We start from the raw sequence: 9498 nt of genomic DNA on the forward strand, positions 1-9498 counted from the left end.
TTATCAATCCTATCCTGCCATGCCTTGAAATTCTCATGAAGGGTCACAAACTTTCTAAAAGTTTCTGATGAGGCCTGGTTGAGTGATCATCTCAATTTTTGTGGCCATTGAATGACCAAACCACTGTTTGGAAGGATAAATTTGGTCTACATTTAAAGTTAAGCAAAGGCCTCACGTTTTCCAAAATGGAAACATGTTGGACCTAAAAAAAATATGCAGACATTTTGATAAAGATGTCCTGGAAGTCCTTCAAAGTGTTTGTTTGTCTTTTTTTTTTCCAGACATCTGTTTTTCACTACCATCTTAGAGATAGTCGCGGATTTAAACTAAATTGTCGCTCTTTTTGTTTCATTAAATTACAAAGACAATACTCAATTGTCAGCTCAATTTTGGTATGATGCTGAAAGTGCCTTACCCCTGGTCATCTCAGCAACATCAATTCCTGAATCTCATAAATTCACCATTATCTGAGCTTCTCATACTCATCCTGGAGCTGCAGTCATTCTAAGTAGCCAGTACTTTAACTAAAACAAATGACTAAACATTTGGCTCAATCTTATCTGGATGGCACACTGCTAGGGTTGACTCTCCCCACAAAGTCAGAATTTTAAAGATGAAGGACTTTCAGGACATCATAAAAACCCTGCTTGGTATTGTTGCAACCTTGTTCCCTCCAACAGCCCATATTAACTAGAGTGGTTTGCAAAGAAACAATGATTGGAATTCCTGTATGGGTGTGAATCAATCTACCTTCTTATGGCATCACACCTACTGGTGCAAGAGTAGACTCTTTGGACTGTGTGTGTTCTCTGCACAGATAAGACCATAACCAATTATTGTTTGGGTAAAGAACTCTAGAGAAGAGATTGGTAGATACAGTTGGTTTACTTCCCAACACTAGTCAATCTATCAATAGATTACTTGGTCTACCATCGTGGAATGTCATAAAGGTATTCCAACATACCATGTATGATGTATGTATACTTGAGGTCAAACCTGACAAAATGAACTTGCAAACCACATTTGGAAGTGTCCCATGTTTATAAAGTAGAGAGGATTACAACTGGAACAAGGTTGGTATTGACCTATTGTCATTTGCATCTTGACCCTATTCCGAGGGAAAAAATTTGGGTCTTACATAGAACACAGTAGATGAAAGGTTGATGTACATATCAACATGTACATTAACAAAGCTTTACATTGTCCGTTAAGCAGCTTGCACAATATTGAGCATCAAAACATACAAATATATGTCCACTTACCTACATGAGAGTGTTAGTGTATACACAGTGCATTCACATGTACCATATTCAAGCAGTCATATATCATAGATGACATGTCTTAGACACCAATTGTCAATCAAAATAAGTCCAGGTTTTAGTGGATGGCACCATTGTTAGATTTTTGCTTTAAATCTTCTAGACAATTGAAACATCTAAAGGTAAACTCATCCTAATATCTAAGTGTTTGTAACTGATGAAGTGCAAATCATCAAGCTCAAACTGTGCAACTCCTTTCTAAGAAATCAACAACCTTTGCTCAGCAATGACCTTATGCATTAACGTCATGACATCTTAGAGGTAAAGCAATGATGAAACAATAACAACGTCAAATAACGTCATGTGCATAAGGCCTATAGCAAGAGTTGTATAGAGGGCCTAAGAAATGTAAGCTTGTGTCACATGGTCTAGACTTGGGAATGTCCCTCTGTCTTAGATCAGGCTGGTTATAATCAAGACGCATAGATAAATGGCAATAGGTCAATATCCTTTGATTGAAGACTATCAACTAAGCTCCATGCATTTTAGGGTTGTATACACCATTGGTCTTAGCCAAATCAGAAAGGAACAGCACAACAGTTTTTAAGAGAGAAAGATCACTGCTCAAACAGTATCTGTTCAATGTTTTTCAAGGAAAAAATGAATGATTATCAGTTTGTAATTTTGAAGCTGAGTAGCTTGAACAAACAGAAATAGTCCAGTAACTCATAAAGGCTGCCTGCAAAAGAAATAATTATGAATTTTCATAGATTTGAAACAGTACAGTATTTGATGTTGAAGCCAAATTTCTTGATCACATAGAAATAATCCAAGAACTCATTAGAAAGGCAGCCTGTAAAAGCTTTAAATTATGATGGGTTTTTATGTTAGTGGAGTCAAGGAAAGATCACACTCTCACACACTCAAAGGAGAAATATTTTCTTTTAATTGCAATGTAGAACCACATCAAACACAGAAATGAATTGGATTCTGAGCAATGCTGTGCGTCAAACTTGAGAATTCCTTGTAAAATCTTAATACATAACATGGGATTAGGGGATGTTTGTGGCGACTCAATACCAATGGTGTATACAGCCTTTATTCAGACATTCTAATATTCATAACTAGCCACTTGGTGTACTTTAGTAACAAGACAGACAGTGATAATTTATCAGGTCAGTAATAATTAGATTGGATTCGCTGCTGAAAATAGGAAAACTACAGCCAGTTAAATATGGTAGATGATGGTACTTAATACTGCCTGTATAGGACTCACCTTCAGTAACATGTAGCTTCTGACTTTCTTTTAGTGTTGTTGAAGCCGTTGTCATCAAGCAGGTTGTGGGTGGTATAGCTTTGAAGTTAACAAGGTAGATGAGAAGTAGAAATAACTCACTTAGGATTGTTAAGTTGATACTTGGTATTCAATATTATCCTACTTGATAAATAAGACTTGCATTTACAAGGTTGTGGGTCCAAATCCTACCAGGCTATTCCCAGATGATTATGATTTTTCAATAATAGTTTTAAGCACAATCAGGAAAATGCTCAGTTCATAAAACCCACACTAGATATGATAGTGATACAGAGATCAAGTTTCAGAGAAGGAATTTAGTTGAGAGGTTTTCCAGAAAGAAAACAAAATGTTAATTTAGCAAGACTACAGGCACCATGGAAGTTTTATAACATGAAGATGGGGATAATACAAGCATTAGTAGTTCTCTTATCATCCTTATGTTGGTGACATCAAAAACAAGATATTTGAGTCATTTTATGCTCTAGGTAGGCAAATATGACAACAACTCTGGTTTGTTGAGTTTCAAGTGTGCTTTGGACACCAGAATAAAAGTAATAAACAATATTCTAAATGATCAAACAGTGATTCCAATAGAATGCAATTTAAATGAGTGTAGGATAGATCATCCAGCATGTAGGAAGCTACTCAAAGTCTATGGTACAGTAACAAGATAAGGTTTGAATTGCGTTGCTATAGAATGTAACTATGTAGACAATGGGTAGCATACAATTACAACTTAGAGCAGGCTCTGGGAAATTCTATATTTTTAGGCAGGAATCGGTTACATTTGATAGAACATGTAGTAAAAAGCAAAAGTTGAGACTCTCGCTTGAAATAAGAAGATAAGTCAGTAATTAGAGACAGTAATTAAACCCACTGTGGATTTAACTAAGACCAAGGAGTAGTTGACATAATTCACTGTGGAAAATAGCTCTCGTATGAATCTCTCTTATGAAACTATTAACAGTTATTCTTTCTACCTAAATCTGATTTTGGATTTGGTAGTCTCAGAATAATCAGCATAGTTTGTATTAAGTAGCATGAAAAGTTCTACAATTTAGGTCATGTAGCCATTTACTGAAAACATTTTGCTCTTTTTCCAGAGGGCCAATTATCATACCTGTTTTAGGGCAGTTGGCCTGAACTTGTATGTAATGTATACCCGTTACATTATTCTGTTAAGTAGTTGTAAGTGTCATGTGAGAAGTTTCCCAAACTGAAGTGATACAAAAGACGAGGCATGTCTCACCCTTATTTCAAACATTTTGGGAACCCGGGATTTTGAAAACCTTGAGTCCCGGCATAATTTGCTCTAAACATGTGAAGCAGCTGATAAGCTGGTTTGTAATTAGTTCTCCAATTGGCTCCAGAGAAAAATTGAAAACACTGTTCAGAAATGTGTGTGTAGTTTTCTCTTTACCCCCTTGAAAAATACAAAGTTGGGGACTGATGAAGGAAACATAATGTAACATGGAGCCAAAAGTTTGAATAAGGGCAGGACTTGCATGGTCTCATAAGGAAATAAATAAATTATAAATTTAAGCAGCTCATGATGAAACGAAACAAACATGTTTATGTTTCTCATGAAAAGGATAGGAGTATAGGTTTCTTTGTTGAACTTAGATCAACAAATAGTATGGAAACTTTGTTGTAGTGTAGCTTTTCCCCAGGGCCTGCTTCTAGGTTTGCATGTGAGCTTAGTGTATAGTGGTTATGCATACAGCATACTCCGATACACATGAGGATGTATAGTAATGTGTACAGTGCATGAATTCATAAAACATCAATTAATCTTACCATGGACAAATCAGAAGGCGCGGGACTGGCAAACCCTGTATCGATCAAAGGCACCATTAGTATCCCTGACTACTGAGGGGCAGACTAAAAAGGGGCGGATCCAAGGTCAGAAAAACAGAGGGGGTTAAATATGCCGGAGGTCCTGTCTTGAGAAAGAAGGGGGGGGGTAGGTTTGGCAGATCTAAAAAGGGAAATAGTGATGCAGCTACCGATGCATGTTTTAATGTTGACAGAAACAATTGTTTGAACTTGACATATTTGGATGATTATTTTACAAATATCCTTGTCAGTCAGTGCAACAACAGAATATCTCAATTGTAAAAGTCATCTCGCGCGCAAACACATGATAAATTTGTTGTATCTTGGCGCCTTTTGGTTTTGTTGGTACATCCTGGTTCTTTTAAGTGAGATACAACTTTTAAAACGTTCAAACTTGCGTGAATCGTTAATGCTACTTAAGGAGATACAATGTTTTTGCACTGATGTGACGATATAGTAGTACACCAAACCAAAGTTTTACTGAACCGTGGTTAATGCACAATGTTTAGAAAAGTTTGTGCAAGACACCAGCTTGTCATCTTGGTTATTTGTACCATGTATTGCAATACACAGTACAGATTACGATAATTAAACCAGAGCTGCAAATATTGGCCAGAAAAAAATATATTGGCATGTGCAAGTAGTTGCAAAACGAAACAAGCATTTGGAATCGGTTGTTCTAGTTGGAACAAACAAGAAACCCAATCTGAAAGGGAAAAAATATGGGAATTTGATAAGGGAAAATATTGTAACCGCCCCCCCCCCCCCACACACACACACTAATAGGAAATAGGTAAAGGTCTATTTGAAGGAGGCAGGACTTTCCGGCACTGAGTGCCCCAGACATTGAATAGGGGGAGATTCAACTGAGGTGTTGAATCTCCATTGGGTCCGCCAATTGCCACCACTCGTCAATAAATACAGCCACAAATGGTGCCAAAAAGTGGCACACCAGGAATACATTACAGATGTGCTACTCAAAAACATGTAAGAGCATGCAAACAAAACAGGAAACTTGATCCAGTGACGTCCAAATGGAGAAAAATTGCCATGAGGCATAAATGAAAGCATAAATTGTGATCTGTTGATTGAGTGATTTTAGTTAGTCATGTACAAGTTGTTATCTTGGTATGTTGATCATCTCATATATGAACAAGGTACATGTATGTAACGTTCATAACATACGTTACATAGGAGTGTAACATGTATGTTGAGACAAGGACACAGCGTAAAAAGCTCCTTGTTCTACCTTCGAACTATCAAGATTCATAAACTGACACAAATAAATGTGAATAAAATACTGACAGACTTTCAACTTAAGTTTGCCTGACGTTTGCATGTTTGCAACAAACACATTGGGCGCAAATGAATTTGAGTGCCTTACATTGTTTTTGAGTAGCAGAAGAGTTTGGCATCACCCCCAAACCCTTCATGTTATGTGGGACCCCAACCTAGCTACAAGTTAAATCAGTACTGGTATTTAACTGGCATTTTAGACACATACACACAAATTGTCAGTTCAATTTAGAAGTGTTAAGATTTAAAAGCACAACTTTTATTGAAAAATCTCCGAAACTATTATGTTAGTAATCTAAATAATTGCCTCAAAAAGGATGCACAAAATAAGGAACTTCAAACTTTGTAGCGATATTTTTATCTTACTGGCAACACCTTGACTTAGCGGAACATCTTTCTAGCTTAAAAATATACCTAATGACAATAACTTTAACGAATGGCAAAGTCCTGTTTTTTTTGCTAAGCAATATCTCTAAACTTCCAGTGGAACTTGTTATTCATTCATTGACTCCCTACTTTTGAAGAAGTTTATATGTCTCGTAGATAACCAAAATTACCTCGTGGAACTTCTAGTGGAACTCGTCCCAAAACTAAAAACATCACTAATCGATTCTTCCTACGATACATGTAGTAAGCATACTATTGAAGAACTTAAAAACACCTTTTAGAAGAATAAAAAATACTGTTCATTTTGATCATGAACCGTTTCTCTTTACAAGTTGTTTAATGTCCCAAATAATTTGTGAACAAATCTTACGATTAATAAGAGACAATAATCTTACACACCTAATAGTCGCCGTTTGTGCTCATGAAGTAGACACTGAAATACATAATTAATTATAACGCATATAAATACGTGTACGCTTTTCAACCCCAAGTGAATTCTTAACATGCACAGAAACCACATTGGTTTAAAAGCATGCCTTTAAAACAACATCAATAAGATCTTTTAGTCATCAATAAATTTTAATTAGGTATCATGCACATTAAACTGTGGGTTGATACCTTATACCTTATTTGAAAATTTGTTTCCATGTACTTTCAAAGCATAAAATGGTAGCTTACATGTATGCTTAACGTGCTCCCCCCCCCCCCCCCCTTAAGTCTAGTATCAAAGAGCAGAGAAATTAATTAGAGACATTTGAAACATGATTGGTATTGCTGTAAGGATAGAGGTCTAAAAATCGCAAGATGGTCAGAGAAAACTCGCAAAAATGATGTCCATTTGTTTATACTTTACATGATTTGAATCAAACCCATGACGCAACTAATTTAATTTTACAGTGGATGATTTCAGAGTAGGCGTTGATGACGTTTTCTCCAGGGGCAATGTCGGGAGTCGTAGATAGACTACATTCGACTCTATGGTAAAGTAAACTGATTATTAGAGCTCATTAGATCCTTCCCTGTTACAGTCAATATTGGGGGCTTTGGCCACACAGACTTAGATTGGGGATTGCTGAACACATTACAGTAAGCCACTCACTGGTTGGTGTTGATGGAGGGCACTCACTGACTTAGTCTGACACTTGTGGGCGGGGACACTTGTGCGAGTACCAGGGGGGGCTTGCATACACTGGGGTGCCACTCCTTTTTTTTTAAAGGTCAAAGGTCAAATTTATGAATATTCATGAGTACATATGAATAAATGACTAGAGACATGAACTTGTGTATACTTAGTCTTTATTTCAGACTCTGCTGCCCTCTATGTCCTTACCCTCGCCATATATAAAGGTCCCTAGCACCCCCAACCCTAATACCCCCCCCCCCCCCAATAAATAACCCATAGTGCATCTGCTTTCTATTTCAATACAAGTTGCAGCACTATTTCGGTATGTTGACTTAAAGGGAAGGTACTATTTTTCAAGGAGCTTAAGTTGTCTTACAAGTTTCTTTAAGTTGTCTAACAAGTTTAATAATTGTAACAGTTTCTTTGTGGCCTTTTTTATAAATCTCTTTTAGAGATGAAAAACACAAGTTTTTCTTGCGTTTAAAATACTCAAACAGTTTGAAGTTTGGTAGAAATTGTGCAACTCTTTTAGAGATGAAAAGCACAAGTTTTTCTTGCGCCAAATTGCTCAAAAAGCAGAACAAATTTAGTTGAAACTGTTAGACAACTTTTACAGAAGAAAAACACAAGTTTTTCTTGCATTTATTATGGAACTCTTTTAGAGATGAAAAGCGCAAGTTTTTCTTGCGCCAAAATGCTTAAAAGCATAACAAATTTAGGTGAAACTGTTAGACAACTTTTAGAGATGACAAACAAAAGTTTTTCTTGTGTTGAATTGCTCAAACAGCATAACAAATTGGTTGAAATTGTTAGACAACTTTTAGAGATGACAAACACAAGTATTTTTTAGTTTTGTGAGAAAAGACACATGCTGGTTTTTCATGTGTTACAAAAAGGTGTCGTCCAACAACTCTTTGTAGTTTTAGCAGAAAATATTTCCTTTAACTAAGGTTATTGAACTTTGTGACCTTTTTGGTCGTAATTTGTACCTTCCCTTACATTCGCAATCAACAATACCAGAAGTGTTTCAGACCTTTCTTATCATCACGCCATCTTGTTGGGCAAAGCAACTTGTTTTTGTAAAAAAGTTAGTTATTGCATACTAGTGACACTAAGACTTTGCATTTGTGCAATTTCACCATCTGTGTACAAACAGGTGTCATTGGTGATAAGTAAGGATACTTGTGAGATCAATATTTGGTAAAGATCTCTCTTTTTAGTATGTGTGGTTCCGATGGAATCAGTTTACACAACAATTCAGACAAAATGCTGTGTCCAGTGGAAGGACACCGGTGATGCCTCGTAATTGAAACAACTGTCTGATTAACGTTGATTCATTAGATGTTAAACTGTCAGGTCATTGCTCGGATGACTTGATTTGGCATCGTTTCGTTATCTGTGTGATGCCTTCTGTGTAAAAAATAACTTATCTTTATTGACGTCGCTTTGCCCTTACGAAAATACCCTTATTTTTTTGGCTGATATGAGAATGAACTTTCTGTTCAATGCTCGGGTGATCTGAGGTGGCAATGTTTCATCATCTGTGTACAAACAGATTACACTGTTCAATTGTGCCTCGTATTTGAAACATCAACTTGGCCTCAAAAAGGTTGACTTTATCAACAGCAAGAACAGTCTGTACATGCCATTGGCAATGCTGCTCTGCCCATCACATTTGTGATTGGAGAGGGCTAATAATTTTGATTAGCCACGGATGTAAGTTTTGATAGATCGCTGTAACATGATAAGCAATATTTCAAAGCTATCACTTAACGTTCCTTCATGACAGATCGACCAACAATAGTATAAATGGCTGATTGATTTCTAGCGTTGGTTTGTTTAGACGAATGAAGAAAAAAAATAGTAAAAACAAGATGGCGTTTGCGTGATAAAGGTCAGTGCTGCAACAAGATTGAAATAGAAAGCAGATGCTTCCCATCCCAACACATAATAAAATACAAAATAAACACAACAGAGTTTCTTTTATTCTTTCATAAACACTTTGTACACTGGCACATCATATTATTCCCTATAAGGTACACACACCATCATTGGTTCCTTAATGATTTTAAAATTAAAAAGTGAGTTAATTATTTCAAGATCTGCATCAATTATGTTTCAAAGATGCTGTCCGTATGTATTACAAATCATTACATTGACATGTAAAGGTTTTTTCCTCTTACAAAGTGTTTTCTACAAATGACCAGTGGAAAGTGTGTGTACCGTGTTTTTATAGAAGTCACCTATCAAAGGTTAAAGTTGTCAGCTCAATGCTTGATACACGACAGAAGGAGGAGGGA

Source organism: Asterias rubens (assembly GCF_902459465.1).
Source record: "Asterias rubens chromosome 8 unlocalized genomic scaffold, eAstRub1.3 super_scaffold_89, whole genome shotgun sequence".
In the NCBI taxonomy this organism is placed as follows: Eukaryota; Metazoa; Echinodermata; class Asteroidea; order Forcipulatida; family Asteriidae; genus Asterias; species Asterias rubens.